The sequence below is a fragment of the Eptatretus burgeri genome, chromosome 17, assembly GCF_056783735.1.
Source record: "Eptatretus burgeri isolate ZD-2024b chromosome 17, Ebu_testis_v1, whole genome shotgun sequence".
Classification (NCBI taxonomy): domain Eukaryota; kingdom Metazoa; phylum Chordata; class Myxini; order Myxiniformes; family Myxinidae; genus Eptatretus; species Eptatretus burgeri.
In genome coordinates, this window is record NC_140977.1 from 18,761,077 (window position 1) to 18,772,835 (window position 11,759).

The 11,759-nt window shown below is 46.7% G+C and overlaps 1 pseudogene; it reads right to left on the minus strand.

Annotated features, from left to right (window-relative positions):
• Positions 1 to 1,030, minus strand: part of LOC147009467 (uncharacterized) — a 2,241-nt pseudogene extending 1,211 nt beyond the window's left edge.
• Between the last annotated feature and the right edge of the window lie 10,729 nt (positions 1,031 to 11,759).

Below are 11,759 nucleotides of genomic sequence, written 5' to 3' on the forward strand. Positions count from 1 at the left end.
TACTGTAGCTCACGCAAAAGAAACGGCAAGAACATAGACTGTGCGTAGTCATCAAAGGTAGTAGCAGTAGCAGCTGACAAAGTATGGGCTAGGACGGCGTCATCAAATATCTTACAGTCCACTGTTCTTGAAAGTTCGTCTTGTTCACCTTGTTCGAATACTTCAATGCACCTAATCAAATCTGACATGGTACCCATCCGAAATTTTCCATGATCCGACATACTGGGAGGGTACAATTGATTTTCATGCGAGAAAAATATGTCTCGATCTCCATCCCGCTGTTGATTTGCGATGTACAGTCGACCAAAAAGGCTTGCATCACTTCGAATGGCTGTGAGCTCTTTCGTTTTGGAGGTTTTCTTTAGTTTTGGTGTTTGGAACAAATGCAGTTTGTTCTTTTTGATTGACTCGTGAATAGACTTGCTTTGTTCTGTGAAGACCTCCTTCTTAAATATGTTGTCCTGAGCATTTCCATGAGCTTCTAATCCTTTCATAGCGTTAGCTACTTCCTGGTCGGCGCATTGACGTGTATGAAGAACCAAGAGTTCTTGGCAGTCATCAGAGAATGGATGTCCATTCGTCTGAATGAGGTTGTTTGTTTGCTGCTGGAATAACTTCTGTGCTGACAATCTTTCATCGTGATGGTGGTGCTGAAGATCGGCATCGTCGGAAGTCAAGTATTCGTTTTCAAAAGATGTGACCACTCGAGCTTGTTCAGGACCGACGATCATCCATCTCTTCAAGGACTCAGGTTTTTCAGTCAGTCCGATAGCCCCACCCTTTCCTTTTACTTTAGCATTCTCCTGCTCGTGGGCCTGATCTATTGGAATAGCAGAAAATTTGCTTACAAATAAACACATGATATAGGAAAGATTATAGTCAACATGTACACAACTTATTTGAGCACAATAAAAAGTCATTAAAACATGTAACGCGAACCGTCAATTTTCGTATCGAGCGACCCATATTTTTTCTACATGTGACCATTATCTTAGTTCCTGATGATCTAATCCCAAATCTGATGGTTCCAATCGACTCCCTGGGCATCATTACCTACAAATATATAGTTTACACATATTTTTACGACCAATATTAGCGAAGTTATAATTATTTATCGATTTATTTTTTTTTCGGCCGCCATCCTGGATTTTGACGCATAACGACATGAAAATATGGTCCGATATTTTGGAGCATGGGATTTCTTTATTAAGTATGTCCATAGGTAGCCACAAAATTTTTTTGGCACTTTTGTCCAGCGTGTAACGATATTGCCCCACTATGGAGCCAATTCCCCTCACTATTCTTTGCAAGTTGGTGCGCAATCTTAAATGAAGCAACTGCAGCTTCTTTGGACTTCCTGACATGTTTCTTAAAAAGACATTCTTGTGAGATCAGGCCTGACTTCAATTCTCTAACCCTTACTTTCCACAAGTTACTTTTTGGAGGTTTCTCACTTGCAATCCTCTTGTGGTGTACTGTTGTATGTTGATCCATGTTGCTTCTCTTCAGCATACTTATATGTCCATGACAAGTGAAGCACACAAACTTTCTGTTGAAGTTTGAAGGCAAAAAATATTCTTCCTACTCATCTTAATTAAAGTTGTAAGTGAACATTCTTACTTATTTTGTGGAGGTCCGATCTTGAGTTCCAACATTGTAAAATAAAAATAAAATAAATAAAAAAATCTGTGCAAAGATAATAATATCTCGGTGTGGGCCTACTTGCATGCGAATCACTTTTCTATGGGGGAGACATATCACCAACTCTAAATGATCCTGCCAGCCCATAATCACTATCATCTTCATGAAATGAAGTCCCTTGGGTGAAAACTTGAGTGCAGGTGGGGATTGTCAGGCCTCATTGTCTACCTGCAGTCTTTCAATGAACATCAGTCAGCTTACTCTGCCACTCTAAATGTAGTCAACTCCTTCAGGGGTCATGCATAATTTTATTTTTGGTGGCCGGACCGTATATTTTTTTGCTTGTGAATCGAAGTTCATAAATATCAGGATCATTGTTTAAATTACTATTTCTCACGACACCAACAGATCAAATTTCAGTGATTTTCATACCAGCAACCTCGCAACTTGTAATCTCAGAACACTCCCGTCAGCGATTCAATCATTTACCTACGAACTTGCAGAAAAATAATATTAGGACAAAATAATACCTTCATTCATATTGTTACGAATTCGCGCCTGCCGGCGTGCGAACGGCCGCGTTACTCGAATCGCGACCGCGTCGCCCACCGGACGGACAATTCAGTCGTGACCCTCCGGGAACTATCGCCCGGAGCCAGTCACGGGTGGGCCTTTCGACCTCACCACAATCGTGCCAATCGGCCACCCGCATAGGATAGGGTTGTTCGCCAAACTCGACCTACCTAAGTACCCCCGCGGATGGTAAACCGGGAGATCGTACCTCACCGCAAGTCGACTCCGGACACGAACTGCTAAAGCGGTCCACTCCGTGCTACAGTGATAACCGAGCGGTGTTATCGTCGGCCTCGATGGTTCCAATTAATTACCGGGTGTATTAAGCCCACTACGAACCCTTTACGTGAAGCAGGATGGAGGGTCAATAAAGAAAAGACGAAGCGAAATGGGAAAACAGTTCACACAAAGCACATTTATTACGCGACACATGGAACGCACATATATAAAGCCAAACAGTCAAAATGCACATATAGCAATTAAAACAAAAGCAACAACGACGCAGATTTACTACCGACTACGCGCACACACGGCAACACTTATACAGTTCTACTTTACAGACGGCGCCAACACACATTTACTCAAAAGCAAAGGAAAGAAGCCACCCTCATAGACAAGGGGGCAGACGGGGCCTATAGGCCTATATGTGCGCGTGACCTGAAGGAGCGGCCAGGCCTGCGAGACCGGGGGGGGGGTCCTACCCACGTCCTCGTGACGCGTTGGCGGACGAGCCGCAGATGTGGCTGTGCCCCGACTCCGTGCTCCTTGACGGGTTTCGTTGGCACGACGTTTGGAGTGGGGTGGGAACGGGGCACCCTTGTTGCACTATCTCAGCGCGGGGGAAAGGGGGAATTGTTGATGCCCTGGGGGAGGGAGAATGGCTGGCAGGCTTGAGTCCCGCGACGAGCGATCCCACACCGCGACCTCGTCGCCGACCACCGTCCTTCTCGCTTCGGACCCGAGCTCCTTGCCTCTTCCCGCAACTCTTCTCAGCCGACTCCAGAACCCAACTCCATGACACACCGATGACTTCGCCACCCGACTCGACTCTCTGCCACACCGATGACTTGACTCACTCTTTGCCCGACTCTCCTCTGCTCTCCAACCAAAACTGACTCACTCTTTCTGCCCTGATTCGCCTTGCGCTCGCCGTTTTATAGGCTGACAGGAGCAGCTAATATGCAAATATCCGGATCAGGATGACCTCGGGGGCGGAGCCACGCTCACCAATTGGTCGGAGGAAAGGGGGCGTGAATCTCCCCTGATCCTAGAATTTGCATATATCGATTTCCTACAGACGCGTCTGGAGGCGGGGCCAAGCCGCTCCACGCTTGCTAATTGGATGGAGCAAAAGTGGGCGTGTAGCGTTCCTGATCCGAATTTTCCTCAGAAAGGCCGCTATTTGCGCTCGCGGCTCGGTGCGTATCGCTGAACGGGCCCAAGACAGCCCGACGCTCAGTGTTCACAGGTGGTGCGGGAATGGCCGTAGAAGGAGAGAGGTGAAGGTGGTGGAGGGTTTTCGGTGGTGGTTTGATGGTTATGGTGCCGTTTGGGAATGGCGGTGAAGCGATGATGTGGGATTGAGTTGTGAAGGTAAAGGTCGTGGCTGTTGGCGTTGTTGTTGTTGTTGTCCGAGGGTTGGAGCGTGGTTGCAGTTGGTGACGATGGCTGGCGTAGTGGTTGTTGTGTGATGGCGGTTGAGACGTGGTTGGTTCAAAATAAAGATAGAACAGAAAAACGGCTATCTCAAAGCGTCGCAGCCCTGATGAATCACATAAATTCCCTCTATACAATGGGTTTGGGCTAACTACACATGTACCTATGAAGATATCTCACCTACGGGTCCTGAATTGTGGTTTGCAAATTTTCACAGCCGTAACAATATATCGCGGGTTGAGAGACATAATGTTGTAACTGAAAATTTAACTGAAAATTTCCCATTTCCTGCAAATCGCTAAATTATGGTGTTGAAAGACATGAGAGCCATTTTATTCAATTTCGCCAAAAATGCAGTTACAACATTATGTCTCTCAACCTGCGATATGGCCTGGTCACTTGTAGATTTAACAAAAAACTGACCACTTTATAACCTCGGCTATGAAGTGTGTGAACTCCTGGGCAGCCTTGTCATTGCAATACGTGTTTCTGAGGTACAGACCTTTTGTTTTATCATAGTCTCTTAATATACATAGTCTGTGACATAGTATACATAGTCTGTCTGTGAATATACATAGTCTGTGACATAGTATGCATAGTCTGTGAATGGACAGCAGTTTTTTGCTGTCGCATGAGCGTTTCAAAATAGATGCTTCACTTTATGTTCTGTTTGTTCGTTCATTTTTGTTATCATTTTCTCTGCTTTAGGTGTTCCAGACTCTACCTCACTAGCCTTCTTCTTCGCCATTGCGTGCTGGTGATTTTCACTTTCCTGGTGGTTTTGTACACTATATTTCTTCAAGTTGGTGCACCCGGTGTAAAACACATTTTGCTTTCCTTCCCGTGTCCGATCTTCTCACATCTTCCTCCCGACACACCTTGCAGAACATCATGTCCCAATCTTCCTCGTAATCAAGCCACCTAAACTCTCCCATTCTGGTGGATACTTCCTCAACATTTTCCCAACTTTTCGACCTGCTTCCTTTTTTCTGCTTATTTTACGGATCCAATGCGTTTTGTAAATAACCTCCCTCCCCCTGATTTATTATTATTTTTTTTTTTACATGATGGAAAACTGAAGTGCATGTCTTCTGTAAGATGGAGTGTCAGCACAATGTGATTATGAGAGCAGCACCCTGTGATCATGAGAGCAGCACCCTGTGATCAAATGGGTCATTCCATTCTCTCCTAAAATTAGACAATCAGAAGTCGCACACTGAAGACTGATCTATACGACACGATATCGCTGTACATTGGGCCATTGCACAGTCACATGCCTGTGCCACATGCATGCTTTACATCATTCTAGTATGCAGCTGCCGCGTCCCAACCAATGATGCAACCAGCAGCCACAGGCTGCACTCGATAGAGAGAGAGAGAGCATGCAGCTAATGATGTGATGCGTGCATATTGCAAGCTCCCTGCCTTGCTTCTATATCGATAGGCAGTGTTTGGGGCATGCAAACCAAACTCTATCTGGCACATGTCCTGGGGTGTATTCCATTACCAATCAGCTTGTAGTGCATTCGCCCAAACAAGCACTCCAATGAAACGGTTGATAAGGGACGGCTGCCTTGACAAGCGACAGCAAGCTGATTGGCATTGGGATACCCCTGGATCAGCTTTTTGCGTGAGTTTGTGTTTACGGCTGGCAGTGTTGGGTGAGATTAGGGGGTTACCGTTATTCTAATCGCATAAAATAATTTGATGTACATCTTCCAGAGCGGTCAGAGGGGATCCACATTATTCTTTTTATTAATGCCAATGATTGTACCATTATTATTGTGAATGCTATTATTATTATTATTATCATTATTATGCTATTGTCATTTTTCTTGTGATTACTTTTGCCATTTGAAGTTGCCTTAGAAAAAAAAATGCTACGATACGGTGGAACGACGCTGAAGTCATGGCCGGGTTTAGACATGTGGTGGCCCCTGGGAAGCCTTGAGTAGTGGAGGCCCACCCTACCTTAGAATACTAAAAAGGTGACACGACATATTTACAGTCATCCATAAAGTATATTTTTCAAGAACAAAGAATCTGAACTTCTATATAAAATAGAGAATGAGATAAGATGAATATCTTATATCTGTTATAGATGAATATCATATATCTGTTCCACTAAGTACCAACTACCATTCAGGCACTCACAAATACATTTTCCTTACAATTTTTTTATTCATGAAATATGTGGAGGCCCCCTGGTTGTGGAGGCCCCTGGGCAACTGCCCAGCTTGCCCATGCCTAAATCTGGCTCTGGCTGAAGCTGCGACATATTATACACCTTCCCAAGGCAGAAAAAGGCAATAAAACTCGGGAGTTCCTCTGGATGTTTTTGCAGTCAAGTGAAGTCCAAAGCAACATCGGCTAAGTGAGTGTGAAAATAATACGGATTCCTCTTACTCGTGATACAATTGAGGGTTCTGAAGCATCACTCATAATACCCTCCTCCACCACTACCGGAAGCAGCGCTGCACGTGACACATTTACGAAGATAACTTGCATCATCCCACCTTTGGAACTCCAGGTGATGGGGCAAATAAAGTCGCTACAACCTTTGCCTTATGATCCCTATGATCCCACCCGTCTTCTTTATAAAAGCAATCTTGAACATGAGGTCCTCACCAATTCCAGGCCCATCCCTAATCTACCTTATTACCTGAAGTTTTAGAAAAGGTGGTGGCCTCTCAGTTGCAGTCTCATCAGGATTCCAACTGGCTTTATGAGATTCAGTCTGATTTTATACCTGCACATAGTGCAGAAACTGCCCTCATTAAGGTGGTCGATGACCTCATGGTTGCAGATTCTGACTCCCCTAGCCTCCTCATTTTGCTCAATCTGAGTGCGACTTTTGACACTGTGGATCATAGACTCTAACTGCAGCGCCTTAATGACCTTGTCGATCTCTGGGATTTGGAACCCAAGGACTTCCAAATTTATAGTTAACTGGTGTCAGGAGAGTGAAGTGGAGCGCATTACAAATTAAATTATTTGATTTTATTTGATTGGCATGTGCGGGAAGAAGACTGGTGCACACCATTGCAGATGTGCACACAATTGCAGTGCGCAGGAGCAACGAGGATGAGGGAAGTATGCTGGGTGGGGATTAGTAAGGAGCCGAGGGAAGGAACCTACCCTGTTCCTGGCATTAGCTATGCTCTCTCCCCTGTGGCATCGGAGTCGATTGGGATAACAGAAATGATATGCAGCCATGCTTGGAAATCTGAGGCCAGATATTTTAAATATTAAATGGGAAATTGTTTTAGAGCAGCCTTGGTGGAGTTGGTTCCCAAGCTGCAGGATTCGGACCAGGTGGGGTTAAGGGGGTAGGCCTCATGGGAGATTGTTCCCCTTGGAGACTGGGTTTTGCCAGGCAACTGGGGAGCTGCACTGGTAAGATTTGGACATGGGGAATGGTCCGCTTGGTCCAACCACAGCTGGTGTGGTACCACCCAGGCCCAGGGGGAGTCTGGTGGAGTGTGGTGTCCTTTGTCTATCGGGGTACCGTCCGAGCGAGTCTCAGGATGTTGGGGTTGCTGGACGCTGGAGGGGGCTGAGACCTTTGAGAGTGCAACGTGGTTCCTTCTGAGCACCTGCCATGGTGTACCATGAGAACAACTTGGGAGAGGTGTTGTTGGCCGCTCTTTAGTGTTGGCACCACTGAGGGCCAGCAAAGGCCTGATGAGGTGACCGCCTGGGCATGCAGCCTTGCTGCCTCTCCCTGAGGCTCTGGGACAGCCAGCTTGTGGTGACCTGCCATACTGCATTTGTCTATGGATGTGGGTCGGTCTGCATGGACTAGGTATACATTCAACCCACTGGACAATCATCGGAGCATCTGTAGGAGGTTATGGAGTGATTGGGAATGGCCCGGAGAGGCCTGCATGGCCATCCACAGATGATCCCCTCTGATTTATGGGCTCTCGGTTTGGAAAGAGAGCCCTGGGTTTAATTGACATGGGTTACATGAGGAGATTGGCTGCGGCAAACACTGCTGGTATTGAACAGGCTCCCCAGTGATGAGTCAATTTGTGGTTAAATTTACCTTTCCCCATTGTCATGACTCGCCATGCTTTACTATTGGGGGTATGTAGGTGAGTTGGATAATTGGTATGGGTGATGGGCAAGAGTGGCCATGAGAGCCAATCATTTGAATCGGGTGGAAAGGGTTAAAATGTGATGGTGATGTGTGTTGGAAATTAAGAATTGTGCTTTGTTTGAGTGGTTATGATTACAGCATGCATGCAGGCCATTGCAGGTTTGGTGCACCATAGTGTGTATTGCAGGTGGTGGAAAATTGTATTTCAGCAGGGGATGGAGTGACATTTTGATTTGGGGTTTTGTGGGTGGAGAAGGTATTTATGTCCGCAGGTACAGATGAGGTTCTGCAGGAGCAGTGACTGCGTCCCGTCCTGAGGTAACTCTTCCCTGGCAGCCGGTGGTGTCTGGAATTTGTGGCCCGTCAGAGGAGGGTCTGGTTTGGGCGACCAACAGGAGGCCCTTGGTGACCCAGGGAGAAGCCAAGAGCGTGTGTGTGTGTGTGTGTGTGTGTGTGTGTGTGTGTGTGTGTGTGTGTGTGTGTGTGTGTGTGTGTGTGTGTGTGTGTGTGTGTGTGTGTGTGTGTGTGTGTGTGGAGACCCTCCCCAGCAGGACAGACAGCTGAGGAGCTGTTTGGCTGTTGGGGGCCAAGAAGTTGAAAGGGTGGGGGGGGGGGGGAGTGCAAAGAAGTCGTGAGGTCAGCGACTGTGTTTTGGACTGCGGGCACCACGGCCTGAAGCGCCCCCACCATCTTGCTTTTACAGAACCGACCCACTGCTGAGTTGATGGCCACACCTGCGGTGTGTTAAAAGATGGAGCCATGGCCTTGTCGGAAATGTAATGGTTGTTCTTGTGAATGAGGGAATGGCCACTCAGTCTAATGGTGAATATTGTGGTGCGCTCGCCAAGTGGTTTAAGCATTCCAACGAAACGGTTTATAAGGAACAGTTCGCTTGGCAAGCGATTAGAGATCGCCGAACCGTCATATTAAACACACCTCCCGGAGATGCCCAAAATATCAAATATGTCCGAAATGGACAAATCAACACTTTGTTTAGAGGTTATGGGATGGTTATATTCTAGAGGTTATGGTATGTGTGGAAATGAAATAAAGCCACAAATGCTGGCATCTCCAGGCGTTTGGAAGCATTGCAATGTATCCAGTGATTTGTAGGTATGATGATCAAGCATTCGATATGAGTGAGGAAAGTGAAAAAAAACTTTATCATGAAGAAATTGTTGCGGCCTGTTTCAAGTCAAGGCATGGTTGAACAGGCCAAAAAAAAGCTAATTAAGACCCCAGCAAGGTAACCCAGGATGCGCCTTGAGACCCCATCAAGAACGATGAGGCCGAGGACTCCCTCTGAATGACGGAACACGAACAACTCCCTCGAAATGACGGAGCATGAACCACTCCCTCTGAATGATGGGACACGGACGACTCGCTCTGAATAACGTGGCCCAGCAAAAGCGTTCGCAGTGAGTGAACATTTCGCTCAGAATGACGTGGCGCGGTTGTTCTTTCTTTCTTTTGGGGGATTTAATGGCAATTTCAGAGCCACGAAGCTCCATATATGCTGCGCACCTTAACACCTCAGATATGGATACTGGAGGCTTATATTGCTAGCTCCATTTCTTTTTGAATTTTAAAAATGATCGACAGAACCGGGGGTGCATCTGAGTCAGATGGCATAACGCATCTGGCAAGCCTGATCACGTGATCCCCATGACACGGACAGAATGCAGTGGACGCGATCTGGGCACATCGTACTGAGGACAGAGAGAGAAAACATAAACCAAATCCTCAGGAACCTTACACCGGTCACACAACTCCATGGAGTGACACCCATCCTGTGAAGATAGAAGTTGAGAGAAAAATGCCTGTGCGGTGGTTGTTGTTGAATTAAATCCGCGCTGTAGCGAAAACGCGTTACAGAACATGCTCTACCTTGCAGCAACTGCTGACAGTACATCCCATTTGGGACTGCATCGCCGTCCACTCTGGGGTGCTCGACAAGTGGCTTAAGCGCTCAAGCAAGCACTCCAATTGAATGGTTGGCAAGCGATAGCGAAGTCCAAATGTCCAAACTATGTGCGAATTGGACAAAACACTTTTTTAGGAGTTGGAACTGCTGATACTTTCAAAACTGGAGATTACATTTTGTAATTCTTCTTAGTTTAAGAGATTCTCTCGGTTAGTCATATGTGCAAATGAAATAAAGCCATGAACGTCTGCGTCTCCAGGCGTTTATAAGCATTGCAACATACCCAGCGATTTGTAATTATGATGAACAAACATTCGATAATATGAGTGAGGAAAGTGAAAAAAAAACTATTGTTAAGAAATCGTTGCAGCCTGTTCCAAGTCAGGGTGTGGTTGAGCAGGCCAAGAAAACATGACAGCTTCAGAACCCAGCGAGGTTACCCAGGAAACATCTTGAGACCCGAAAGAGTGAGGTGGCCGAGGATCGACTGATGAAGGATATAATTAAATAAGGCCATTATTTATCTTCAAAAGGGGTGTTTGAATTAACCCATACATCCAATTTTCACTCTTGCACTTCCTTGGAGTTTTCTTAGTATGCTTGCAAAGTTTTAGGCTGTTAGGTCTTACAGATTTAGAGTTGTGGAAGAGAGAGAGACACACACACACACATTGACATTTATTCAAATATATATATATATATATATATATATATATATATATATATATATATATATACATATATATATATTGTTATGGAAATGGCCCTTAGCAGGCAACTAAATATATGATTAGCTCAGATCCCACATTAAATGCATGTTTAGCGAGGTTGTTCGGTAAAATGGACGTTACATGTGTGTCGGGAGGTGTAGGATGCATGTTTCATTGTTCGTACAGTGGTGGTGTGTCGAGGGCTTCTTCTTCCTCCCCTCTCCAGACGATAGGCCCCGCCCAGTCGGCTGAGGGGGAGTGGCCTGGAGAGGTAGGTGGAGCTAAGGGGAGGAGTTTGTCAGCTTCATAAAGGAGGAGGAGCCAGTGGCTCGCAGCGAACGAACGAAGACCTCGTGAAAAGGTTCAGTTTGGGGAAACAGTCAGTTTTCGAGGCGAGAAGGAAAGGAAATCTGTGGTGAAACTGAGCGCTGAGGTCGCGCCGATCGGCTGTACATGGGACAGCTGTGTTTACTTTTCGTGAGGAATGAGCCAAAAGAAAGGCAGGGAAGGCAACAGAGAAACGACGAGTGTCGAGTCGCGATCTGCTGGATGAGCAGTGGCTTGGAAGCGAGCGAACGAAGGAGAGACAGTGTTGAATCTGGCGGGAGAGAAACTGGACTTGAGCGCGCCGGGTCTGCCTTCTGTGGCCTGGAGAAGCGAGCCAGGGCCGAAGGAAAGAAAAGGTGATTCTGCAGAGAAAGAAACTGAGAGGACGGAGTTGAGAAGTCGGGCTTCGAGGCGGGAAGGCAAGAGAGGAAACGACGGAGCCTCTGACGGTCCCTACTCACTTCACGGCTCGACGACATTTTGGAATCCCATGGACCCAGCCTGCGGAGCCCGGAACCTCGACCTGGGCCTTGTCTGGTGAACAGGCCAGGCCTGGATTTGTATGCTGGACCTTGAGAGAAATCAACTGAAACCCATCGTCGATCTAACGGTCTTGTGCCGTCGACATTGCGCGGGGCCGGAACGCGCTGAGGAGGGCGTGCGCACACGGTGCCTTGAGAAGAAAGAGTACGGCGCCGCCATCTTGCCATGCGACGCATTCGAGCTGGGGGCTCCAATCCGTGGACATCGGCTTGTTACGAGCGACATTCGTGCTTTTGACACTTTCCTCTCGTCCATGAGACATCACCAAGTACTCTGTCTTGTC